The sequence below is a fragment of the Vicugna pacos genome, chromosome 5, assembly GCF_048564905.1.
Source record: "Vicugna pacos chromosome 5, VicPac4, whole genome shotgun sequence".
NCBI lineage: Eukaryota > Metazoa > Chordata > Mammalia > Artiodactyla > Camelidae > Vicugna > Vicugna pacos.
This window is the reverse complement of record NC_132991.1, coordinates 76,746,272-76,774,133: the sequence shown is the minus strand read 5'-3', so window position 1 is coordinate 76,774,133 and position 27,862 is coordinate 76,746,272. Positions and strand designations below refer to the sequence as shown.

Here is a 27,862-nt window from a genome sequence, read left to right as displayed (position 1 = left end):
AAATATTATTGTCCCCACCTGAGCTTTTGTGAGCCCTGAAGCTTATAATACATTTTGGAATGTCCTCTTTAAGACAAAAAATACAACCGATGAATGCAAAGGTTAGTACAGGGTGTGGAAGATGCCTCCCAAGTGAGAGGCCCTGATGCTGACGCCTCGTTAGTTTCTGAGTTAACAAATCTACCTTCTACCTTGCGGTATTCAGACAAAAGGTCCATGACCACTTACTGGTAACGTATCGTGGGAGTCCAGATGCTGTGTAAAATCTGGACTTGACAGACAGCTAAGTGTCCTCCAAATGCAAAGACTTTGTGTTTACTTGGCTTAAGTCTGAGAATTGAACAGGTCAAAGTTTGACTCTGTAACCTTCACCACAGCGGTGTGGTGTGTGGGGCTGAGCGGCTGAACGCGGGTGTGTATCTTTCAGGTTCTCAAATGAATCCGAACGTTAAATGTCTAGTTTTAACCCCTAGCCGATTGTTTTGTTCTAGCACTCAAATCTCAAACCACAGATTCTGAGCTAAAAAGTCTTCTGAGTAAGAGCTTGGGTTTCATTCCCATGCGAACCAGTGCGTGTCCACAGAGAACACGTCATGGACGGCTCCGAGGCAGCACCTCCACCCTCTACCCTCCTCTGTTCACGTCACAGCAAATTCCCCTGGTCATGAGGCTCGAGGAGAGGAGATGGATGTCTTAGTGCGAGTCCCCCATCCCTGCTGCATACACTGCCTGCTTCATTGTCAGAAAAAGAGGGCACAATACAAATAAAGACGCCCCCCAACCCTGGCCGCCACCCTTCAAACAAAAACAAAAACAACCCTCAGAGTCCGCTGTGCTGTGGATCATTATTGTAAAGCAGGACTAATACTAACAACAACGAAGTAACAACAGCTGCACTGTGACTGAGGGCTTCTGCATTCCCAGGGTAGTCGTCTGGGCTCTTAGAAGACTTTAATTAGAGCTAAGAGGTAGGTGAGTCGCATGACTAAAGTTCCTGCCATTCTGGTCACCAGAGGAGTAAAATTAGGTGAGGTTAAGTGGTCAACTCGTGGACACCTGGTCATGCTCGGCTGCGACTGCTTTTCCAGTCTGTCAGGTTTTTTGGAATCTGCCTCGTTAGCAGCTCTGCCAGGCCCTGTGCCCTTACTTACAGGTGCTGGGTTTGGCGCGAATGTGTTAACAATGTCAGCTGACTGCCCACGGGTTTGGCCACACCAAGTCTGAACCTGTTTGCTTCTTTTTAGAAGTAAGTCTACAAGGGACATCCCTGAGCCCAGAAATAACAGACCTGGGGCCAAGCGGAGTGAGTCTGAGTGCCCGCCAGGCGCGGTGCAGAAGCAAGAACAGGGCTTTTCCATAGGAGGTAAATGACTGCAAGTGGCCCCAAGTTAAAGGTTTTCCGACTGTAATATTTAGGAACAGTTCAAAACCATATTTTTGCTACTTATGTAGTCGTAGAACTACTTCTAAGAAGACAGGGAAATTTTAGATCTAGTAAGGAAATGAAAAATAAAGTCCCGCTGAAGGTAAGTGAAGATTTGGAACTTCCCTGTCCTGTGTGTCCCTGCCCACTCAGACTTCTGCAGTGTCTTTGTTTCGTGCCTGGTGAGGACCGAGCGGTTCTGTCTCGGACAGGGGCTCTGGGATCAGTGAGTTTGCTCACCCTGGATCCAACTGTGGCCGATTAGAAATTTCCCAGACTTCCACAGTTACCATTCGTACTGTCCAACCACACATACGTTGATACAAATCTGCTTCAAACCTACACACTTTTTCTTTGTACCAACAACTGGAAGATAGGAGAATACTGTCTTTCACTTATTAGGCAGAGTGATTGCTTTTTATTTCTCCTAAAACAACACTTTCCAAACTTCAATGGCTTTCACTAGGTCTGGCACCCTGAGGTTTGGAGAACCAGGCCCTGTCCACCCAGACTTCATGTTCATAATTTCAAGTGTAATTCTATTCCATCTCACTCTCTTTTTCCTGGTCCCACCTGTCCTCATTTCTAAGTCCCTTCTTTCCCTTTAAATTGTCACTGTTTTTCTCCAGGCCTTTTCTCTTTCTTGGATGCCCCTGTTAAATTGAAATCAAAATTTCACACACTTGTCCATCTTTCACTGTTGTTTCTGTCTGAACACACTCTGATAATTTACTTTCATGCTTTAAAAAAATTTTTGTGTGTATAAAATTTCCCAGTTTATGGGGTTTTTCGGTCTCAGTACCTAATCAGACTAATATATTTGTTTAGAAAAGAGTTGACAATGACTTCTGGTGCTTTTCTTAGATTTTAATCGATAGCTCAGAAATAATCTTGTAGGTGAAACATTTTTTCCTCTTGAATTCGGCATTATTATTGCATACACAGAAGCTCATTTCTCTTTCTGTTTGCAGTGCCCAGTTCTCTTCTCCTTACTCTTTCATGAGTTGACACTGCACTACCTGGAAAATCAATGGTAGCAATAATTTACCAACAGCTTAAGTAAAAGTGTTGTCCTGAGACATGGGCTTAGTGAGGGCAGCCTTCAGGACAGCTCCAGGTGGCACATCAGGGGCAGAAGCTGTTTGGTTAGTGTCTTAGTTTGCCAGGGCTGCCATACAAAGTACCACCGACTGAGTGGCTTAACCAACAGAAATTTATTTTCTAACAATTCTAAAGGCTAGAAGTCGAAGATCAAGGTGTTAGCAAGGTTGGTTTCCTTTGAGGCCTCTCTCCTTTCCTTGTAGATGGCCCTCCTCTCCCTGTGTCTTCACATGGTCTCCTCTGTGTGTGTCTGTGTCCTAATCTCTTTATAAAGATACTGGTCATTGCATTAGGGCCCATTCTAATGACTCATTTTAATCTAATCACCTCTTTATAAAGACCCTATCTCCAAATACAATCACATCCTGAGGCACTGGGGATTAGGATTTGGGCATATAAATTTAGAGGGGGACACACTTTAGCCTATAACAGTATATTAACAATTCCTCATATAGCTACTGTATTTCCAGCACCAACAGTTAGCTCCACGTACAGCCCCCAAACCTCAAAGTCTGTGTAAAAGTTAGATTATGGAGCCCCATTGGGTTGAGATGTCACAGGCCCCTCCCTTCATTTTACAGACTCTTCATAAAAAATGTAAACACACTGCTTATCTGACTCCCCAAACTGCAGCAGCCCAGTGTATAGAGTAACCACCAACCAGAAAAAAGACACACTGTGAGGGGCAGGTGTGCCAACCACAGCAGGAAGTGACTTCAGCATGGAGATGGCAGCAGAAGAACCTTAAAAGGGCAAAACTGGATTGATGGTCGCCCCAGAGTGCGATGAGAGCGGACAGTGACAGCAGCCCTGAACTGTCCAGAGTAGGAGATGTTACTTTCAAAAGCCTGTAGTAGAAGGCTGTGGAAATTTTCCCATAAAATATAGTGAAAACTGGGCATTTGAAGGAGATAAACTTCAGTTATTAGAGTAATTCACCTATGCAAAATTAAAATTTCCTAGTTCTACTGGATAAATACTTCTTTCTATAAATGACAGACAAGGTCCTGCCTGGATTTCATGAAGGTTTTGCTAAAATCCCGAACATAAGCATGTGAAACAAAGGCTCTGGGATCAGGGCCTTTCTGTCCCGATGGTCCTTGGGTTTAGGCTTAACCTCCCAGTGAGGCTTAACAGGCAGTCACTGAGATTAGCTAGCAGTTTTCAAAGATGTTTATCAGACAACTTTTAATTTAAACCATCCCCCCTGTAGGGTGCAGTGAATTAATATTTTAATAACTCCTATAATGCTTTTATGAATACTGCAATTATATGGCATTGTATTTCGTGTGTATGATGCTTAGTGAAAACATTTAAAACACACTACTATTTTTATAATGTTGTTTTGGCATTTCCTCATGTTTTAGTATACCAGGTGCCTCAAACCTGAGAGCAACGTGAACATTTCCTGGTTCTGAGGCCTGTATTGCAATGCACTGGGTACTCAGCCTCAACCTCCCCTGAATCATCTCCAGTTTGCACTTGGTGCTTCTGACCACCTTCTGTCTCCTATTATAGTTATTTATGAAGCTGTTTTATATGTCTTACAAGATGTGAGCTTAATTTCCCAATGGCCAACCCCCAACCCCATGGTAAAAGTACCTAGTCTTTATTTTCTACTTGTTAAACCATTTGTGGCATTTGTTGCAGATGCCTTACAAGGTTACCCTCAGGTCCTGCCCTGCACTCAGAGGAAGATCACCCAGAATGCTCTGCTAGAGTTTGTACAGGTCATGGCCGTGGTGTGCTGGGAAACACAGGTTTCTACGGTGGGCAGTGAGAAGGAAGGCCTGATTCCTAGTGTTTGCTGGTTCTAGACCTCACTGAATGTGGATCTGGGAAATGTACAAAATTGGCTCTTGCTGGCCAATCAGACTTCAGAAAGTCCCAGCGCATCACTGACTCACACCTGAGGGACACTGAGAAATGCTATTCTGTAAGGAATGGAGAAGCACACTGAATCCCTCTCCCCCTGCACAAGGCAAGCCTGCAGTACATATTCACAAGACTGTCTCCCTTTCCAGGTTTGCCTCCTCCCACCCCTCGCCAACTAACTGCACAAGATCTTGACCAACCTTGAAATAGCTTTAAAGTCATGGGCAATGAGTCATAAAATGGATCTACTTGGACGTTTCTTAAGGGTCACTAAGAAGAAGGCAGTTCAAAACTCTCAGAATTAGTAATGTGTACATACAGGCTGACTTTAGGGTTATAGTCTTTAACCCTCCAAATTATCTTTTTCTAGTACTTACTCAATTTCCTACCCCTTTGCATGCATACACACTCACTTAGACACGTGCTAAGGTGTCTGTGACTCAGCAATTTTTATCAATGAGAGGCAGTGGTACCACTCCCTCCCCATCCTACCTCCTCTCTCCCACTTCCATACACCAGACTGAGCAGATTTCAAACTTCTTTAATCAGGGATTTTGGCTTACTCTTCTATCTCCCAATATGATGTTTTATTCTCAACAGATAGTCAAAAAGTATTTAAGTTAACTTTCATTTTATGTAGTATATGAGAAATACCTTTTTTCCTCTGACTACAGGTGCTCATAAATATTTACTAATTCTTGCATGAGCAAGTTGAGATCATTTCTAATCTAAAGCGAACTTTCTGTTCTTAGGAGAACAAGTTTTTCTGACTTAGCCAATGAAGTCTAGCCTTGGTCTACCTCTTCTTTGTTACAATAACTAGCACGTAGCTGTCTACCTCCCACAGCCAGACTTCCCTAAGTTGCCACAGTCTCAAAAGCCTTAGCCAGTGATGACCCAGATCCTAGGCTTAGCCATGCTGGTTTCTGGGGCTTGAGGAGTGAGAAAAATCTGAGTCTTAAAAACAAACTCGCTAAAAAGATGATAGTGAACAAAGACAGACAATAACAACTATTAGTGAGGAGGTAGGGAAACTAGATGCCTCATAAATTGCAGGCAAGAATGTGAAATGGTACAACCGCTTTGGAAAATAGTTTGGCAGTTTCTAAAAAGTTAAACTTAAACTTGCTATAGGACCCAGCAATCCTACTCCGACGTACCTACCCAAGAGAAATGAAAATGTGTGTCTGTACAAAGGCATGTATAGAAATGTTCATAGCAGGTTTATTAGTGCCACACTGCAAAAAATCCAAATGTCTATCAACTGGTGGATGACAATACAAAATGTGGTATTTCCATACAATGAGATACTCTGCAGTGACAAAAAGTAAAGACGTACCGACACATGCTACGAAGTTGAAGAGCCCCGTAACAGTAACGTTATGCTAAGTGAAAGATGCCAGACACAGAAAACTCCATGTGGGATGATTCCATTTATTTGAGAAGTTTGGGAAAGGCCAATGAATGAGAGACAGAGAGCAGAATGATGGCTGTCTGGGGGCAGGGGACAGGAACAAGGACTGACTACAAATGGACAAAGGATCTTTCTGGGGTGATAGGAAGTTTGCACATTTTGCACAATTGTAAATTTAGTAAAAATCATTAAATGTTATGCTTAAAAATGGGTGAATTTTATGCTGTTAATTATAATTCATTAAAGCTCTTACAAAAACCAACACAACATAATAGAGGCCTTTGTTAATTCCATTTAACCACTGGTTTTCCTGGCCTGATTACGAATCCCAACATGGCTATGTGGGATGTACGTCACATCTTATTTTATTAGTAGATGAGAAGAGTGACTAAATATGTTGCTGGAGGAGGCACGGAGTAGATCAGGCCCAACAAATCCACAGATGCACTGACAGATTTTTTTTTCGCTATGGGCATACTGGTCACATCGCCTGCAGGGAAGGACATGGCTGATTCATTGAGTAACCATCCTTCATTCCATGTAGCTGGCCATGGGAGGGATGAAGTTCTTGTGTGTCATCTGCGTGCTGGGGAAACTGTATTGGATATGGGGTATTACACTATCTTAATCCCAGAAGACAAAAGATACCCCTTGTTAAACTGGAGCTAGTCTTGCCTTAAAGGATGAGATCATTTCTTTGACCACTAATCTTTTTCTTACCAAATGCCCTCTCTTTGGGCCACAACAGAATAGGAAGCCCATAGGGAACCTTCTGGTTTTAACTTGGGCTCTTGATGTGGCTTTTGAAGAATATCCTGGAGCTTGCTCCAGAATAGCCAACTATCAGATGGCAATTCCCATAAGGGGACCAGCTAAGAGTGGGGAGAGCAGGAACACTGGCAAGGAGTCTATGATACTGTTCCAGGCCCAGGGGGAAAACAATACACTATTTTTTTGTCCATCAAACAGGCAAACTGGAAAATTAGGAAGTATACACTGTCTAATTTGGAGTTCTTAGAAAAATAATTGGCCTGAGAGTATAGGCTGGGTGGCTTAATTCACTTCCAGCAATACCTCAAAGAGGGTTTCACCCTGGTGGTCCAGTTCCACTGCCCTGTGGCCCCAGCTACCTTTTCATTTTCACGTCCTTTGATTCTCTTGTGTGTAACTGATTTTTTAAGGTGTATTCACCGCCTTTCTAAAATAAAAAAAATTATTTTTTTATTATGCTGCGAATACTTTACATGAGATCTACCTTTCTGAAAAGTTTTTAAGCACACAGTACAGTACTATTAACTGTAGGCATGATGTTGTACATAGATCACCAGCACTTTTTCTTTCAGCATGACTGAAACATTGAACAGCAACTCCCCATTTCTCCCTCTCCCAGGACCCTGGCAACCACCATTCTATTCTGTTTCTGTGAATTTACTAGTTAAGATATTTCATGTAAGTGGAATCATCCATCGGTGTCAGGCTTATTTCATTTAGCATAATTTCCTTCTGGTTCAACCATGTCATCACATTACCTTTTTATTTATGGCTGAATAATATACTCCATTGTATGTATATACCACATATTCTTTATCCATCATCTGTCCTGGACATTTAAGTTATTTCTGTATCTTGGCTATTAGGAATAATGCTGCAATAAACATGGGAAGGCAGATACCTCTTTGAGATCCCAATTTCAATTATTTTGGACAAATACCGAGAAGCAAGGTTGCTAGATTGTGTGGCAGTTCTATTTTTAACTTTCTGAGGAACGTCCATACTGTTTTCTATGGCATTTGCATCATATGACATTCCCACCAACACGGGTTCTCTTTTCTCTACATTCTCACCAGTTGTTATCTTTCGTTTTCTTGATAATGGCCATCCTAACAGGTGTGAGGCAATATCTTATTGTGGTTTTGATTTGCATTTCCCTGATGATTTGTATTTACCCTTCTACTACTAGTGCCTGGCCAGGCCTGGAGCACAGCAGATGTTCAATAAATGTTTGTTCAATGAGTGAATTAGTTATAAATGAAGTCATTTTCAGTACAAGCACAAACACTCAATGTGAGAATGGTGGGGGAGGGGGGCAGTTGTGTCTGTGACACAAAACCAAAAGGTCCAGGCTGCTGGGATTCCTTCTGGCTTCATATTATGAGGCTGCCAAAAATGGCTGGGACCTGGGGACTTGAATAAGTTCACCACAGTGGAATGAGATAAGTGTTTTGTAGAAGGAGAAGAATGTAAATGTTTTGTAGAAGGAGAAGAACGTAAATGTCTTGTAAAAAACATGGTCTTAAATATTTGCATATACTGAATGTTTGTGCTCTGGAGCAAAGCCCAGGAATGTTTTTTTTAATCTCTTCCATCCTTCAAGGCTTGCCTCAGAGCCTCTACCTCCATAGCTGCTTTCCCTGAACCTCCCATTTATTCTAGTACAAATTTCTGTTTCAGCAAATATTTGTGTTCCCACCGTCCTCTGAATGCCATGGCTCTTTGCATTCTTCGTGCCCAGTCATCCTATCCACTTTCGTCTCCAGGGACAGCTCTCTGCCTTGTCTCATTCTCCCTTCTCAACGGCAAGCTCAGTGGCAGCAGCAGCTCTGTGTGTCCCATATGGGAACAGTAAATATTTGTCTGATTGGACCGATTAATCAAATCATTTGGTTGGTATCAGATTACTTTCTTAGGCAAGGGAGACGAGTCTGATGAAATGGCTTATAGACCCCCAGTACTGTTTCAAAATAGCTCCTCTTCTAGAAACTGATGTCCATCTGTAGGTGTTGTGACTCATTTTTTAAATAGAAAAACCAATATTTTTCCCTAAAAAGCATTTATCAACTCGACAGATATAGAAAGAATATTTTCAGTTGACCAAGTTTGTCAAAACAGTACCTAATTTCAGAAAGGAAGTTAGAACTAGGGGTGAAATTCCATCTCTATATTTGATCGTTGCTATGAAAATATGTAAATAATATTTCACGCTAGTGAACAATATTTATAAAGTGTTTTGCCCTGTGTGGATATGCCCCTAATTAATGTTATTTTATATGGACAAGGCAAGCCATTTAAAAAATCAATTTATACTTTTGTTAGTGTCATAGTCCCTGGTTCTACTGTAAAGCTTTCCTGATAGCTTTCCCACACTCTTACTAGCACGGGCTTTCTGGAAAGACTACAGTTTCCCTTTCTGTCTCTATGTGGCATGAAGGAAGCAGCCACATCCATTGGGTGACATCTGTGTGAGCTGAATTCTAGCCTTGACTTTGGCAAAGAATAAATGAGTCATCTGGATTAAGTCACTTGGGATCTCGACTTCCTTATCTGAATATGAATTGTGAGGGAAGAGGACATCGGGATTTGCCATCATCAGCTCATAGGATTTCCTGTCCCCTCCTCACTCGCCAAGGCCCACAGCTGAGGCTCTTCGGCTCACTTCCTTTTCTCTCCCATGCAGCTGCACTCAACCACTCTCAAAAGAACCAGAACCTCGGAGCTGATGGCTGGGTAATAACCTGTCCAGGACAGGCAGGCTATGTTGCCACACTTGGAATGGGTGAGGAGGGATGAGGTGGAGACCTAAACATGAATGGGGACAAAGGATGGAGAAGAAGCTGCAGTAAGAATGGCTCCTGCGTGCCCAGCATCTTAGGGCAGAGGGGAAGAGAAGACAAGGGGTGAGGACAGAGAGCACCAGATGGGCTGGGAGACCTGTGCTCAGGCTGACTGGGCTCCACATATCACTAGGAAGCCTGGGTCCTTAGACAATATCCCCTCCCTCCCAATCCCCATAAACTACAGGACAGACTTCTGACAGCCACATTAAGAACCAATGCTGGCTTAAAACCCCCTTCATGCTACAGGATAAGTAAATAGTAAAACTATGCGAGGATTAGATCTCTTGGGGAGAAAGGGCATGAGAACACTGTGAGTCTAAAGTGGGAACCAGCCTCCTCTCCATCTATCGCTCGCCAGGGGAAGTTCTCATGAATACAGGAAGCCCCTGGGATCTTCTTTCTCCTTCCCAGTCAGAGCTCATGCAAGTCCTGCAACGCTCCATTGGATTCCGGCCCCTTGGAGGTTCACCTCTGCCCCCGGGCGCCGCACTTCCCAGTGCCCTCATCCTTCTTCAGGACTGTATCCTGAACTCAAGGCTAGACCTCAGGAATGCAGGGCTACATGCTTTCACTCCTTTTTTTAGGCCCATTTGAAACGCTCTTTTAACTGGTAGAGGAAAGAGTCGTCAAGAGGAAGTAAACAAGAGACACAGCTCACGCACTTTCTGATTTTGCTTGAGATGGGCTGGGCCTCCGACAAGCAGACTTCTTCCCCACAGACTGAAGTCAAAAAGCTGACAAACAGTGCAGGCACCGTCTGGTGGCATGCAGTGTGTCATGTACTTAAGGGAACACGGCGCTGCTTCATTTCTTCTGAAAACTCATCTGCCTTGACTCTTGCTCTTCTGCCTTGGCTAATAGCTGGGACTTTTGACCTGTACCTCATGTCTCCTTGTCTTGTCTAGCATTTTTAATGTTATTTTTAAACCTTCCTGACAGGATAGGTATGCTAATGTTTCCTGAAGCATTCTTTACTCCACCCCTCCCCATAATTAGGCCTTTTTTTCCCTCTTAAAAATTGTTTAGAGTGTTTCTAATATTTCAAATGACTCTTAAAGACATCTAACTGCTTTGCCCTCCCTGCCTGTCAATCCAGATCCTACTCCTGCTACTACAGGTATTTAGAGTTAAGAGTGCTGTTGAGAATGGTGACCCCTCTATTACTTTACCCTCACTCTGGAAAAGCCGGCAGAAAAATTCCGTTTAGACCTAATTTTCTAAGCAAAAGGAAGCCTTTTGCCTCTCCTCTTTAACCAGTACATTTTCACAGATAATAATGATTCTTGTAACAATCATGTTTCTTTTTTACTTTGGCACAGCTCAACTCTAGCAACTGTGTAAAACCCTACAGCAGGTCTCCTGTCTACTAATTCTCATATCGGGTCTTATCACGACCTGTCTTTGTGTGTGTGTTGGTAAGGGTTGATTTCTCTTAATTTTGGAAAAAGATTTTTCTCAAATCTGTTTACTTTTTAAAATTTTAAAAAATATTTTTATTCTGAGCAAATTTTAGGCTTGCAGAAAAGCTGCAAACATAGAAGAGAGTTCCTGTGTACCTTTCATCCCCCTCATCTTACTTTTAATTTTGTTGTATTGGATGTATTTGTGAAAGTCACCTAAAATTCTTTTTGGAACAAGGCCCACAGGTGCGTCACTAATTTGGCCATCTGAAGTTGTGCACCTCTGATCAAATGAGTTGGAAATGACTGATGCAGACATCCCTGGCAGCTTTGACATGGGAAGGATGACTAGCTTAAAAATGAACTGCACCTTCTGATAATTTGCTTAAAAGTGATTTGGCCCAAGCAAATAGGAAATAAAGAATATGATCCAAAGAAAACTGGCCAGTAATACAATCTGGTTAAAATTCTGAATCTGTAAAAACCAAATTTTTAAAATATTAATAATCAATATTAACCATAAGGTGGTTTCATAACCTTTTATGTGGTTTTAAGCATTTGTGTCCACATATCATATTCTCCCTCTCCTATTTAGACTTAAAATAATTCCTAACTAGTTTTTGACCAATAGGATATCAGTTAAAATTACCTAGAGGTCTGACAGTTTGTGACCTTATACATAAGTTATATCGGAGATTATGAAATGTAGCATAATCCTATTTTTAAGGATTAGATCTGTGTGTGTGTGTGTCTGTGTCCTGGAAGGAAATAGCTCAAGATTTCAAAGTTTCAACTAGATAGGTTGAATTTATAACTGTTCATAGTGTCCCTTTTTGCATGTCTGTATTTTCTATTTTTTGTACTGAGTAATGTTGCTTTTATGCCAAGAGAAAATTAACCAAAAAAACTTAAATAATAAAATAAAGCATAAAAGAAAACATATGAAAATTCTGTTTTAATGAATTCCCTATTAATGTATGTTTAAGTTGTTTTAACCCATCTATTTTGTTGGCCATTTAGGTTGTTCCATTGTTGTTGAATAATTCTTTTTTTTCCAACTTTTCAGTATTGTAAGAAGCAAAGAGCATAAGTAGCTGGCAACAACAACAAAGTAGTCAATTTTAACAATCAGACAAAAATGCTTAAGATGCACAGAGACACCTCATGGTATACAAACCACAATTACTAAAAGAAGCAGTGGTTGGGGTTACTCAGTTTCATGTAAGTATTATTTTACTAATTTTCCTATTGACCAAAGTACTTTTAAACTAAATACATACAAACACTTTATATTTGCTCAAAATTTATTTGGTGAAATTTCATTTAGCCAAATTGTCTTCAGTCAAATTACCTGCTGCAGTTTGTGAAATTTGAAACATCTTGGCTTTTCCCATCAGGACTTGATGTACTGATAATTCACCAGAGTCCTGAAATGTGGAGCAGAAAGGATGCCTTCTTCAGTCCTGGAGCTAGTCTAGTCTACCTTCTGGAATGTGCCCACCATTCAATAAAATGAGTCATTCTAATTTTTCAGGGATGAGAAGAGACATGTTCTGCAGTGAGGAATAAATGCTCTCACAGGTTAGTGGCTTTGGTAGTATTTTGGTCAAGCGGAAAGTAGAACAAGAATAAGCTCTCCCCTCCTGTTGTTCCCTGAGGTGAACAGTTAGCCCATAATGAGCCTTAGGGCTGTAACTGATTGAGGCTTTCTGCCTAGTTCGAGCCCAAGAAAAGAGTGTGCTATGATCTTAATAAAATATGAAGTTACACTGGAACTTTCAGGTAAAAAAAATTTTTTTTCTCTCAGGATGTTGAGTTTCCAGGTGATCGTCCCCAAAGCTAAAATGAATAGGATGGATGCTTCTAGTGGCTGCTGTCCCTATGTTCACTTGCCTTTTGTACAAATTGGGATTGGGGGAGACAGTAAGGGACAAGCTTAGAAATCAGTCTCTTAAATGGCTGGTAACCAAAGGTTCCCTGCAGAAGAGAATTACAAGTCTTTGTTTCTCATATAAAGTCTTTTTTGGCAACTCATTGCCATTCTTAAAACCCTATATATTCCGATGCTGTGACTTCAGGGCTTTTTTTTTCTTGCCTCCAGTTTCCCCATACTCTACCTGCTCTAGCATAGTTTTAGAGAATTTAATTAAAAACAAAAAAAAGCATCTGCATAAACTTAGAAAATTTGTGGATTGGAAAACAACCCTGAAATCTATGGTTCTTTCCCTAACTGTGCAGGTAACTTACTGAGAGGGCTGGAACAAATGATTGATGGCTTTGCTCCTTAGTTTCCCCATCCATCTACTCATCCATCCTTCTAATGACAGATAATCATTAAGCACTATGATCCTATAGATACAAAAATAAGTAGAACCTGGTTCCTTTGTCAAGATGCTTGGAATTTAGGGGACAAGACAAGCAAAAATCAAAGATTATAATTCAGTGTGGTAAGTATGATATTGGAAGTATGCAAAGTGTGCTAAAGGAGTAAAGGGAAGGAACCTCAAATCACACGCAGAGATGGAGTGTCAGGGACTACTTCGATGAAAAGGTGATGTCTTCTTGGAAACTTGTACTCTAGGAAATGAGAGGGGTCCATGAGTAGATCTAAAAGAACCATCCTACATCTATACTCTTACGTTAACTGAAGAAATGCAAACAATTGGGTCAGGATGGTGGAGTAGTAGGGCCATGAGCTTGCCTCCCCTCATGACTCCAAGAAAACCACAACTAAAGAACCATTGGGAAAAAAAGACTGGGATCTAGCCAAAATGATCTTCTTCAACTGGAAACATAAAGAGGGAACCGTAGTGATATAATTGGGCCCCATATTCTCCCGGAATGGGCGACCCACACGCTGAAGAATAATTAAGTTGAAGAGGCCCTCCCACAGGAGTGAGAGTTCTATGCACCATGTCAGGCTCCCCAGCCCAGGGTGCCGGCACTAGGGGGAGGAGATCCTAGAATATTTAGTTTTGAAGGCCAGTGGGGCTTAACTCCAGGAGCCCTATGGGACTGAGGGAAACAGAGATTTCACTCTCTCAGGAAGCACACAAAGAATCTCACATGTGCCAGGACCAAGGGCAGAGGCAGTGATTTCATAAGAACCTGGGCCAGACCCGCCTGCTGGTTGTGGAAGGTCTCCTGGCGAGGTAGGGGGTGGCTGTGGCTCTCCCTTGGGACATAAAAGCTGGTGGCAGACATTTGGGGAGTGTTCTTCTACATGAGCTTTCCTGGAGGCTGACATCTTGCTTGGGTCATTAGTACGAAGACCAAGCCCCATGCATCAGCAGACTTCCTGAACCCAGAGCCACCTCTAGACACGCCCTTAGGCACAGCCCTACCCACCAGAGGGTCAAGACCAAGCTCCACCCAACAGTGGGCAGGCACTGACTCCTCTTGCCAGGAAACCTGCACAAGCCTCTAGTCCAGCCTCACCCACCAGGGGGAAGATACCAGAAGTAAGAAAACAACAATCCCAAAGCCTGTAGAAGGAACCTGCAAACGCAGCCCAGACTCTGACCTGGAACCAGCTGGACCCTGGCCCTTTGGTGACAAGAGAGGAGTGCACTGCTGGGACGTATAGGGCATATCCTACAGAGGGCCACTTCTCCAAGGTCAAGAAAAGTAACTAACCTACATAAACATACAAATAGAAATTTAGACAATGAGGCAGCAGAATATATTCCAGGCAAAGGCATAAGGTAAAATCCCAGAAGAAGAAATAAATGATGAGGAGGCAGGCAATTTATCTGAGGAAGGGTTTAGAGTTACGATCATGAAGATGTTCAGAGAACTTGGGAGAATAGATGCACAGAGCGAAGTTTTTAGCAGAGAGTTAGAAAATATAAAGAACACCCAAACAGAGTTGAGGAATACAGTTACTGAAAAGAATAATACACTAGAAGGAACCAAGGAGAGACTAAGTGAAGCAGAAGAATGGATCAGTGAGCCTGAAGACAGATAAGTGGAAATTGCAAAACAGAAAAAAGAAAAAAGAATGAAAAGAAATGAGGATAGTTTAAGAGATCTCTGGGACAACATTATCACATTACAGGGATCCCAGAAAGAGAAGAGAGAACCTGAGAAAATTTCTGGAGAGATAATAACCAAAAACTTTCCCAAATTGGGAACAAAAACAAGACCATGTATGACAAATCCACAGCTAACATCATACTTAATGGCGAAAAGCTGAAAGCATTTCCTCTAAGATCAGGAACAAGACAAGACTGTCCACTCCCACAACTTTTATTCAACATAATTTTGCAAGTCCTAGCCATAGCAATCACAGAAGAAAAATAAATAAAAGGAATTTAAATTGGAAAAGAAGTAAAACTGTCAGTTTGCAAATGACAACGCAATAAAAAAACGGACAGAAGACCTAAATAGACATCTCTCCAAAGAAGACAGATGGCCAACAAGCACATGAAAAGATGCTCAACATCACTAATTGTTAGAGAAATGCAAATCAAAACTACAATGAGATATCACTTCAAACCAGTCAGAATGGCCATCATTAAAAAGTCTACAAACAACAAATGCTGGAGAGGGTATGGAGAAAAAGGAAACTTCTATGCTGTTGGTGGGAATAAAAATTGGTGTAGCCACTGTGGAAGACAGTATGGAGATTCCTTAAAAAACTAAAAATAGACTTACCATATGATCCAGAAATCCCACTTCTGGGCATATACCTGGAGAAAAATATAATTCAAAAAGACACATGCACCCCAGTGTTCACAGTAGCACTATTTACAATCATTCAAGTGCTATAATATTCACAGAAAAGCAACCCCCAAGCTTTGTCTCCATTTATGGGTACATATAGCCCCAAAGTTAGTTTTCCATTAAATTTTCTGGTTACCATTTGATTTTAAAACAATACCTCACTTTTCAAAAAGTGATCTGTTCCATATCCAAACTAATTATAGATGTAGTTGCAAATCTACACAAATTGCTTAAAAAATCTGAAGCAAATTATTTCAATTTCTAGCACCCACTGTTGGTTCCCTCCTACTGTTTACTTTTCCTTCTTCTTTTTCCCAAGAGAATTCCAATTTGGCCCATGGTGGGTGCTAACTGGTCCAAATCAATCATGAGAATTCTATCCCCCTAGTCAGTGGTTGGTTTAGGAAAGGGAAGTCAATTGGAGAAGGGGCAGTTCTGGAAAAGGTTCCTTTCTCCTGAAAAAGACATAGAAGGAGATGTTCTCTTTCCTTCCCTGGAATGGATCAGGATGTGCCTCTGGAACCACTGCAGCCATATTGCCACCAGAGGATGAAGCCAAGCATGGAAGAAGGCAGAGTTGGTAGAATTACCCAGGAGTAAAACAGGGCCTGAAGTATCGTGCTCCATCCTCCTTGGGCTCTCTGTTCTGTGAGACAATAAATTGCCTTGCTGTTTAAGCTATGATGAGTTAGGATTTTCAATTAGCTGCAGTCAAAAACAGCCTAACTAATAGCCAAGTACGCACTGAAGTTTGTGCACTGTGTTTATAGGATATTATGTCAGGCATTTAATTCTAGGAAACAGGCTTATCTGATTTCCCAGTTCATCACAGATTAGAAACAGCACGTTAGAAGCAGAGAAAGGGCTGTCAGAGACAGGAAGCCAGACAGAGAAGGAAGAGACATAAAGGCAGAAATAAGAACTAAGGATGTAACAGTGGGGGATTATTTAATGTTGGAGCAAACAAATCCTCCCTCCTCCATAGCCCTTGTGGGTATCAGTACATCTCAGTGACTAATCCATAATGATGGCCACATGTCATCAACGGAAGTTGGCTTTCTGTTTAAGCGTATTCTGTTTTAGGAGGTTGAGTCTGATTAATATTTAAAAATATTTCTTCATAAACAAGGAAAAGGTTAAATGATTAAAGGGATAAGCTTATCTTAAAGGCACACAGAGAATGAACTCCCTTGTGATGCTCAATAAATGGGTGCTGTACAAGTGTGCAAGCAGAATCTGTTAGAAGTTGGCTTCGTTGAGAGAAAAGGGAGGAGGGGAAATGAAGAGGTATTTTGATTACTACACAGAGAGACTCATTTTAGTTTCTGGTTTCCAAGAGAAGACCCAGCAGAGGAGAAGCAAAGCTGGCAGATGAGGATGTGGTACTGCTCTTCTGCAAGTTACCTTATTTTGGTTCAATGGCTCAGCAAGCCTGGCTAAGCTGTTTCCTCAAAAGCCTGCCAGTAGGAAGTAAATAAGCTATTGGACTCTCCTCCTAGAGAGGGGTTGAGCACTTGTAATTCAAGTGTAAATAATTTGCAGGGCCAACAGCTTGTAGACAAAAATAACTGGAAAGATCATAGACACTGAAACTGCACCACACAAAACAGGTTCTAAGTCTTTGTCTTCACAAACGCTAAGCCCACCAGTTGATTTAGTCACCTTGGTGAGAAATCACCCAAGCCGAGTAACTTGCAAGCATACACAGGAAACCAGCTGGTTGCTATATGCTGCTGATGACGCCAGGGACCTGCTGACGCCAGGGACCAAAACTGAGGCAGGCTTGTTTACCAGGTTCCCAGGCCATGGGCAACTCAGAACATAAGCGTTACAATGAACTCAGGGCTTGTCTGCAATCAGCTGGTGAATCCATTGTCCCACACACCTCCCACCCCTTGGACTGGAAATACTGCTGCAGGCTGCCCAGAGTCAGGCTCCGCCTAGGCCCCCAGGGGCCTGCCCTCATCCTGCTGAGACTCGGGCTGTCTGTACAGGCTCCTGCTCACCAGGGTGTTACTTTGGTTTTAAAATTCCCCTTCATTTGAGGAGGATCCTAAAACTTAAATAATACTCAAATAAAAGCTAAATAAAATGGGAGCAAACCTAAGACCTTTTCTGTGTAATTACCAACAAATGTGCACGTGTGTGCCTTATACATAGCAGGTACTCATAATTTTTTAAATGAATAATAAATGATTTATTAATCTGTGTATGAGGGAAGTATATAAAGAATTAAGGAATTTCATGAATGTGAATATAAAAACAAATATGTATGTGTATGTATGACTGAAACATTATGCTGTACATCAGAAATTGACACTGTAAACTGACTATACTTCAATTAAAAAAAAGAAAAAATTAATTAAAAAAAAGAATTTTATTAAGAATGAAACTTAAGATTATTTCACTTAGTGGTTTTCAGTGGCCTTTTTTCCCTTCACACTAGTATGTTACCATCCATACTAAGATTGTTACTGGTAAGTTTTTGTTAATAGTAGCAGCCAACATTTTGGCATTATCCTAAAGGCTCTACATTCATTATTTCATTCTATTATCAGAACAGCAGGTATACAATACATTTTACACACAGAGAAAATGAAATTTGGAGACGTAAAGTAACTGCCGGGAACACAGATTGAGGAAATGTTTGGACTATGAGTCAGACAGGCCCACTCCAATGCCAAAGTCATTTCCCTAACCACTACATCGTTATTGACAATAGTAGTATTGAAGGTTTCCAAGATTCCTCTAGTTTTTTAAATGAAGGGAACTCAAGAATCTCTCACTTGCACTCCAATATGTTGTTTTGAGGGAGAGAGGCCAGAATCATGGCTAATATGAGGAAAATGGTGAGAAATTATGTATGCTCATTAAGTCTCTAGTATGTTTGTCACAGTAAGATTGAGACCTGATTTAGACTTACTTAATCAGGCAATTCTAATTATTGAAACTGAGTTTAGTCCAACACTACAGTACTCTCCAATTCAAGGTTCTAAATATTTTTCATTCTAGTTTTTTCATAATCCTGAAATGCTTACTTGATGTTTTAGCTTCATTTTAAAAAAACTAATTTAGTGTTTTTTTCACTCTACATTCATTCATGTTTTAGACTTGTTCATTCAAACAGCTACCATTTATTGCCTTCATAATGTCTAAAAAATGCCAAGTCTGTAGAAAAAGCTTATTGCATCAGTGGCTTGTTTTCATAGTCTTTCCTGGAAGGCCCCAATTTCCTTCTTGATGACCTGGTTGGGGTTCACAAGCTATACTGGGTTTCACTTTGGTGACCTCCAAGTGGGTCTTATTCACACTACCTTTGGGATATGTAAGCTAGTTCAGCTACTCATATTTTAGTGTACTGTTTTTCAATGTTAAATTAAATATATATCAATTATTATTTAATTTATTATTACCCTCTCTGCCTAAATTCAGAATAAACAGAGGGAGATGCAGAGGCTGGGTAAATGGAGATGAAATAGCTTTATTACTGAGAAGCTGACAGAGCTCATGGCTTTGGATTGCTGCCCAAAAGAACTTTCTAACACTCTGCTCCTTAGTTAATCTGATTTACAACCAGTCACTGGCATGGCTGTGATCTTTAGACTTTGCCCTCCAGTGCAGACTGCCCAAGGTAGGAGGGCAGACTGGAAGGCAGACGATCTGATGAGAGAAAATGAAGGGCACTGGGAAAGCTGAACCGTGCCCACATGCCAGATTTTTTCCCCCGTTTCCTCAGCTGTGTAACTCCCTCCCAAGCCATGGCTCATGGTTTGGTGACCTGAGTTTCTACTAAATTTTAGCCCCCGCTTACCCCAACTGCACCAATGTACCTGCAGACCGAGATCACTCCTCCTAGCCATGGGAAAAATGAATGAGGAGATGGAGGGTGCTGGAGTGCTTCTCATGCTTGCTCCTTCTGCGAGATTTACAACGGCTTGAACGGCTTGAACTCCTGGATCCAGCTGGATATAAAGCTACCTGTACTCCTGATTTTCCCAGTTGTGATCAAATATAAATTCTCTTTCTTTAAGCCAGTTTGACATAGGTTTTTGTCATTTCCAAACCTGAAGTTCTGATGATACCTTAGCTAATTTTCTTATGTTTAATAAAATCAATTTCAAGAAACATATTGTGTGGCCATAGGAAAATACCATCTTTTCCAGTACCGAAAATGAGCCTCCTTTGAGTGTACATTAGGTTTCTACTGGATATGGAGATGACGGCCCTTGTGAAATCTTTGTAACATGGTCTTATCGACAGGCTTTCCAAGTTCCCAACACAGCCCCTTTGCCCTCTCCCTTTGGATCTGGGGTGGTAAGTTTCAGTATTACTGATTCTAGCGAACTACACCACCCCTTGGAGTTCCTCTACCTACCCACACCTTTTGTAAACAGTCCTTTGATTAAACTCCTTGAGTTACTCTACTTGTTAAAGTATCACATAAAAAAAGGAATGAAGTGTTCTGTTTTGTTTTGTTTTTGCAGGGGAGGGGTAATGTGCTATGGCTTTTGGTGTACTTAGTCTCAGATGAATGTATTCTTTCTTTCTACATTTCCCCCCTTTTTATTCTCTTTAACCAAGGAGAAAGAATCTAAAATGTCATTTCTAATCTTCATTTTTTTCTTATTTCCTATCTACTAACTTTATTTGATATTAAAAGAGTACTATACATAATTTAAATTTCTTCTTGGAGGGGTATTTTAAATGGTGCTGAAGTGATGCTGAGGTTCTTTTAGCTACTCAGCATAAACAAATCAATAGCTTTCACCACATTTCAAAATAACTAATGAGAAAACACAATGGAAAAAAGACACATCCCATGTACAATACTATGAAAGGCCATGAAAAGTTTATGAGTAGCCTTAACAAGAGCTGTGCATGACCTATATGAAGACAATCATATAACTTTATTCAATGTATGAAGAAGGGAATAATAATATAAGCTAGCATTTCTATATACTCTGTGCTTTCCCTGTGTCATTTCCTTATCTATGAAGCCGAGAAGTACTGCAGTAGCCAGCACACAGCACTTGAGCCTGCCTCAGTTTACCTAACTTCTCTGCACTTCAGTTCCTCCATCTGTAAAACCAGGAGAGGTACAATACGTGTCTCACAGAATTGTTAAAAGATTTAAATGTCACTACAAATAAAGTGCCTAGAACAGTGCCTGGCAAATAGCAAGCTATTCGTTATTTTCACCACTTGTAACAACCACCTCATGACACAGGGATCATTATTCTAATCATGTTATAGAGGAAGAAATTGCTATCAGGGAGGCTAGGGGCTTGTCTCATGTCATCCAACAAGTAAATGACTGGGATTCCTATGCTGGCCTGACCAACTCAAGAGCTAGGACTCTGTATTTATTACATTTTTGTTTCTAGATGAAAAGGCAATGGCATTTGTTTTGACACTCTGTGGAGTAATTCTAGAGTTCATCTGGTAGAATTAACAGGTAAAATATTTTAAAAATAGAGAACTAACAGATTAGTTATAGATGATTGCATCAAAATTTAAATATTTCTATGCTAAAATAGAAAATAATTAGGGTGATGGAAATGTTCTGTGTCTTCACTGTAGTAGTAGTTACACAACTGTGATTTTAGTGAAAACTCTTAAAACTTTACACTTAACATGGAGTGAATTTTATGTGTGAAAATTATTCTGCAATAAAACTTGGAGAAAAAGAAGATAACTATAAATAAAAAAATAAACAATCAAGTAGGGGGAAATTTACCCAGATGTAACAGAGTTAGTAAGTTTTCTATAGCACTAGCCAAAGCCAGTCAATCTAACCTATGACCTAGCAACTCTAGTCCTGTGTATACACCCAGAAATGAGTGCTTATATCTGCTAAAAGACATGTAAAGAATGTTAAAAGCAGCCTTATCCATAATAGCTCCAAACTGCAAACAACCAAATTTCCATCAACAATAGGATGGGTAAATAACTTTTAGTACATTCATACAGTGGAAAATAACACAGCAATGAAAAAGAATGAATGATATATGCAACATGGATGAATCTCTCAAACCTAATGTTGAATGAAAGAAGCCTGACACAAGAGTACATACAGTATGCTTCCACTTCTAAGTACAATACAGGCTAAATTTATCTATGATGGTAGAGATTAGAATAGTGGCTATCTGGGAATGATGACTGCAGACTGGGAGGAGATACACAGGAGCTTCCAGGTAAAAATGATCTATATCCTTATGCACCCCAATGTTCACAGCAGCACTATTTACAATAGCCAAGATATGGAAGCAACCTAAGTGTTCATCCACAGATGCATGGATAAAGAGGCTGTGGTATATAGGTACATGTATGTATGTATCTATCTATATATAGATGCATACACACACACATACACACAACGAACTTGGTGGGTATTATGCTTAGTGAAATAAGCCAGACAGAAAAAGACAGATACTGTATATTATCACTTATTATGTGGAGTCTAAAGAAAAAAAAAGACAAACTAGTGACTATAACAAAAAAGACACACTAGTGACTATAACAAAAAAGACACAGACTCACAAATATAGAAAATAAACGAGTGGTTACCAGTGGGAAGAGGGAAGGGGGGAGAGGCAAGATAGGAGTAGGGGATTAAGAGGTACAAACTACTATGTATAAAATAAACTACAAAAATATAGACAGCAAACAGGGAATATAGCTAATATTTTATAATAACTATAAATGGAGTATAACCTTTAAAATTTGTGAATCACTGTGTTGTACACCTGAAACTTATAGAACATTGTAAATCAACTACACCTCAATAAAAGATGTTTTGTATTTTGATCTGGGTGGTGGTTATATGGATGTGTACATATGTAAAAATTCGTTGAACTGTACACTAAGATTTGTTTGCTTTCCTGTATGTAAACTACACCTCAAAAAAAAAAAAGGATCTAATATGAATTAATACAATGGGCAAAGGGCTTGAGAACACAAAAGAAATCCACTGACAACAGTTAGGGACACAAAGATACATACTCTATCTCACTAATCAGACAAATGCAAATAAAGCTATTTTTAAGTTAAAATACCCACAGCTGAGCAAGATAGGAAGTTGTAAGGAAGATGCCGAGATGACGGTTTGTGTGCAAATGATTATCAAGAAAGTTCTTAAAAGGGGAACCAGTGAGGGAGTGGAGGTAGAAGAAAAGAGGAGGGGAACTCTGTAGTGTAAACAACACTGCGTAGTTTATTCTGCCTCAAGGCAAGTGATCTGTGCTTTCATACTCCTCTACTAGTCAGAGGTGGGCTTCCTGCTGCCCTGGGATGAGAGGATGGAACGTCACTGCTCCCCCCACTCCACCCCATTTCTGGCTCCCAGTGCATCCTGCTTAAGGGGCTCCTGTAGCCCAAGGGTAATTCCCTGAAGAAGGTTGCCAGGAGTAATGTTAGAGTTAAATGTGCAGAAGCTGGGGGATGGGCAGATACTACCAAACAATAAAGGGGATCCAGGGAATCTAGTGGAGTGTTGATGGTATCTGCAACAACTGTCTTCATGCCAGGTTAGGAGGTTAGTAGCTTGAGGTATCATCTTGCATGAGATTGTAATGACCAATTACGACCAGTTAAGCGAGCAGACAAATAAAGTCAGTAATAAATGAGTGGTCCTTCTTCAAACTACTCTTTCTAATAAGCTTCCCATACTTTGTACACAAAATAAGGCGCTTTTTTGCCAAGTTTAGCTAAAGGGAGATGGAGGAGATTTACAGGCAAAACGGTGGAGTTGATTTATTCAGAAAACCTTCAGATCTTATTCAGATCTTAGAATGTGATGAGTCATGTATAGGCTTGTGTTGTGAAACTGTGTGTGTTTGTTCTCTTGCAGGCCTACCTGGTCAGCCTCCATTCTTGTCCTACTCGTGCAGTCATACGCAGCCCCGCTTCTGCTAGACTACTTTGCAGTTTATCATATTTAATCTTAATGACATCCTGTGAGGCAGCAGAGCCAGATGTTTTCCAGATGAGGAAAGGAAGGTTAAATCCTTCCTTTGCAAACCTAGCAGCACACCACAGCCACTTGTGAGAGCTATGTAAACTACAGTTTGGAGTGCCTGGAGGTGGGGACAATCCCTGTTTTTTAAAAAGCTCCCAAAGTGATCCTGGAGTACAGCCAGATTTGGGAACACAGGGATTAAGTTACCTTCCCAGGGTCCTGAGGAAAGTAGGAAAACACACCCAGGCCATTACTGTATTTTTTCGTTCATCCCACCTACCTATTTGTTGAACATTTACTTTGTGACAAGGATTCTGCTAAATACTGGGACTGCAACAGAGGAAAGACAGTCATAATCCCCTTGGCCTCATAAAAGGTTATGGTCTGGGGAAGGATTTAGGGTGTAAGTGGGAGGAGCTGGGTATCACATCACACAGGTCCCAGGACAGCATTCAAAAGTTGGGCAGACAAAGCCTGCAGTGAACTTGGGGATGAGATGCATATTGAACTATTAATTCCAAATATGCTAAGTCTCATTAAAATTAGAGCTTTGGTGTATTTGGGGAATGATAATATCAATCATCTTCACATACAGGAGAGTCGCTGGTCACTTGGGGCCACTGGCAGTGTCCTGTGAAGACAATCAGAACTGCTAACTGGTTATATTTATACCAAGTGCTCTCTTTTATTAAAACATTACAGAAGCCCATGGGTGGGCTGCCACACGGAGGGGCCCCTGATCTTTTGATCTCAAATTCCACAAACCAGATTAAACTCCCTACCATGGAATTTTTTTTTCTTTTCTTTTCTTTTTCTTTTTCTTTCTTTCTTTTTTTTTTTTACAGTTCTCTAAGCCAAAGACAATCCTGCAGAGAACTTGCCTAGGGTCCAAACAGATATACAGTTTATCGTTTATTTCCCATCTTTTTGTAATGGTTCAGTAGAGGATTAGGGAGGTTTTTTAGATAAGACAGGCAGACATATGGCATTTGGTGAAGTTGAGCACACAGATTTTTAAGGTTTTAAGGCCTTTAGACCAGTGTTCCCCCAAAGCAAGTGTGAGCCATTTTGTCTGAGTCCTGCGGCCTAGCACTTGGTGAGGGCAATGGGATGGGACCTCCCTTACATGAGGATTGTAGAATAAAGGCTTTCCTGCATCAGGGCAGCTCCACGGAGAGTCCAGGGAAGAGATGTGGGGACTTGATTCCAGCATGCTTTCCTTTACACAGCAGCTGCCAACACACAGACCATGTGCCCCACAAAGTTGGGCTCTCTTGGTGTTTAAAAATATAATCTATTTCTTCAACGTATCCTTAGCAGATTTTTAGCAAGCCTCAAGATAATTTTAAAGAATGATTTAGTCTTCTTAATACTATTCTTATAGATTCTTGCTGTTCTGATTTATTGTCATATTGTCTTGTCATGTTGAATTCATCAAATTCCTCATGACAATCATGTCAATTTCTTTAAATTCTTCTCCTTTTTGTTCCTCTTTGGTATCATTTATGATCTCATTTGGGGGGGAGTGCTACTGGAGCTGGTTAAGTTTTGGATTTCAAAGTGTCTCCGTGAAGCCAGTACAACATCAACAAAGCAAGTAATTAAACTGAGTAGGTGCTGACTGTGGATGAAGCGTATGCCAAGTTGTTAACAGAGAAGTCATTAAGCAAAATGACTACTAAACTCAATAAAGCAAGATTTGCCCTGGATAAGCTACCCTGGGACCAGACAAGTTGACTATATTTGGCAAATTTTCAACCAGGGAGAAGGCTGAAGACAAAAGATAACTCAGACCTAAACAACCTTTCAGAGTTTGGGGAACTACAGGCAATCTCAAAAGATCATCGTGTCCAAGCCCTGCTCTTAAAAACACATGATTAACCGATCATTCTGGGCTATATTCCTGTCCACTCTAGTTTTCAAAGTTAATCAGAATAGACATGCAACCTATTTATTAAAACCAGTTCCAGTGTTTAATGCTTCTAAATGGCTCTTCCTTGTTCCAAATGAATGTTCTCCCACATTTAAGATGCTTTCCTTGGTCAAATTTCTGGCCTCTTGAAAGGAATTGCTCATCATCTTTTTCATTAAAGGGATTAAACTTACAGGATCTAGACCCAGATTGCCTTGGACCTATGGCTTTTTAACCTCTTTCTTAGTCAGCCTGAGTTTCTTTATTGATGAAATGAAAATACTACCAGTTAGCTACCTCGGAGAGTTGCTGTGAGGATGAAATGAGATAACGGTTTTAAAGTTCTTGATTACTACTGGTACATGCTCAGTGTTCAGTAATGATCATAACAATATTAATAATTGTTATTAAATGCATCTTATATTTGAAGGTGGTAACTGAACCAATCTCTTAGTCTTCTGCTAAGCATTAAAAAAAAATCGAATTCCCTTCTGAAAACTTCACAATTGCCCCACTTTTTTCCTGGAACAATCAGTCTGAAGCTCTTTAACATCATGGTTTATATCCTTACACAGGGTAAAGACTATATTACACGATGTGTTTTTATAACAATGACCTTGAATCTTTAAAGGAAAGATTGCATGACATTCAGTATAGTGAAATTCTTCTTAATCTGAGGAAGATGTCTGCCAATATATATGTTACTTTTTCTTTTTTGAATGAACCCTTAAAAGAAGAATCAGCAATTCACCAAGTCCTGAGAATATAGTGATGAAAAGTAATAGACGTGCTCTTTGCTCTTATGGTGCTTACAATCTGGCAGGAGAGACAGATATTAATAAAGTCATAAAAAACAAGGGCCTAATTAATAAGTGAGATAAGTGCTATAAAGAATGAAGCATGCTTCTGAGTGAACATATTAAACAGAAGCCTGACCTCATCAGGTTTCCCTGAGGAAGCACCTCTAGAACCGACACTAAGGAATGAGTAGGTGAGAACCCAGGGCCAAGTGAAGGGGGCCGTTAGGTTGTTAGGAGCAGCTGTAGGAGGATGCTGTTCTGCCTAAAGGGGCCTGTGGTGGGGGGTTGCAGGCGGGTGGAAGAGCATCAGGAAGAAGGGGATCAGAAAGAAACGCAGCATGGCTGGGGAGCTGACGGCAAGGGCAGGAGTACCACTGGATACGATCAGAGAAGGAGATAGGCCATCCCCTGAAGGCCCTTACTGGCCTTGCCAAGGATGCTGTCCTTATTTAAATAGTAGTGGGAAATGTCTGAAGATTTTAAGCAGGTCGTGTAGAACAAGATCTGACCTACATTTACAAAGGTGACTATGACTAAAGTGTGGGAAATGGACAGGTAAGGGGGCTGGAATGGTTCAGGGAGATCAGTTAGAAGATAACTACAGAAGTGTGAGCAAGATGTATTGGTAACCTGAACTGGGGTCTTCACAGTAGAGACAGAAAGAAATGGACTCATGTCATAAATATTTCTAGACAGGACTCGGTGATGCGTAGATAGCGGGGCTGAGGAGGAGAAAGGTGTTACAGTGACTCCTACGTTGTTGACATGAGTAATTAAAAGGATGAGGAACCACTTACTGAAATGGTGAACACTGTAAGAGAACCTAGTTTGGGTGTTAGATTATGAATTTTACCTTGGACATGTTGAGTTTTATATAATTAGAAGATTTCCAGTGGGCATGGAGTGAAAACAAAAAAAGATAAAGCGTCCTGATGGACATTTCATTCAACTATGGTTATCACGGTTCGTCAGTGACTGTGTTTGTGTTTGCTAGATTTAGTATCTATCTTTCTAGAACTGTTAGAACAAACCTTGCAAACTTTTCTGTAACATATTGATAATGGCTTAGGATCTGGGTCAGTCCAGTTAAAGATGTCAGATTGAACATAAGCATTCAATTCCCTTCCTTCCTTCACTCAGCTAACAATAGAATGATTTTTAACAAAACATAAATGCACAAGGACAGATGGAATGGGATAGGAGACAACAACAATACAATTTTAGAAACTGGGAAGCAGAAAGACAAGCAGTAATTGAATTAGGACATTCAAGAAAGCGGAATCTTTCTACCATATAACATGGAGAACTACATTCAATACCTTGTGATGGCCTATAATGAAAAAGAATATGGAAAGGAATATATATGTATATGGATCACTATGCTGCACACCAGAAATTAACACAACATTGTAAACTGACTATACTTCAATCAAAAAAAAAAGCTGAATCTTAAACTTGATGATAACCAATCCAATTTACAATACAGGGCCCCCAAAAACTGGAGCAACAGGTAGGAAGTAGGAGTGAGGGTGGGGATTACACAGGGGATTTGGTAGAAAGTCTTTTTAAGAAGGTGGTAGGTCCCTAATTCCCTACTCCTATTCCTTGCAGGCATTTGGCCTCTCCCTCATTCAGTATTAA

General features: G+C 40.6%; 2 long non-coding RNA genes across 6 annotated transcripts in view; one reads left to right on the top strand and one right to left on the bottom strand.

The window, feature by feature from the left end:
* The window catches only part of LOC140696464 (uncharacterized), a 38,247-nt gene extending 25,907 nt beyond the window's left edge, over nucleotides 1-12,340 (top strand). The window contains exons 3-4 of the long non-coding RNA XR_012072850.1: nucleotides 11,894-12,048; nucleotides 12,225-12,340. This is a non-coding gene — a long non-coding RNA (uncharacterized lncRNA). The remainder of the gene's footprint in view (nucleotides 1-11,893; nucleotides 12,049-12,224) is intronic.
* LOC116280555 (uncharacterized) overlaps nucleotides 1-27,862 on the bottom strand; it is a 72,449-nt gene that overhangs the window by 19,842 nt on the left and 24,745 nt on the right. Inside the window, exons 4-5 of one of the 5 annotated variants that reach the window (XR_012072845.1) lie at nucleotides 15,484-15,518; nucleotides 2,276-2,442 (exon numbers count right to left, since the gene is read on the bottom strand). The exons of 1 other annotated variant lie outside the window; for it this stretch is intronic. This is a non-coding gene — a long non-coding RNA (uncharacterized lncRNA). Of the gene's footprint in view, nucleotides 1-2,275; nucleotides 2,443-12,180; nucleotides 12,255-15,483; nucleotides 15,519-27,862 lie in introns of those variants that run through there. 3 more of the 5 variants (XR_012072846.1, XR_012072847.1, XR_012072844.1) reach the window with 3 other exon arrangements.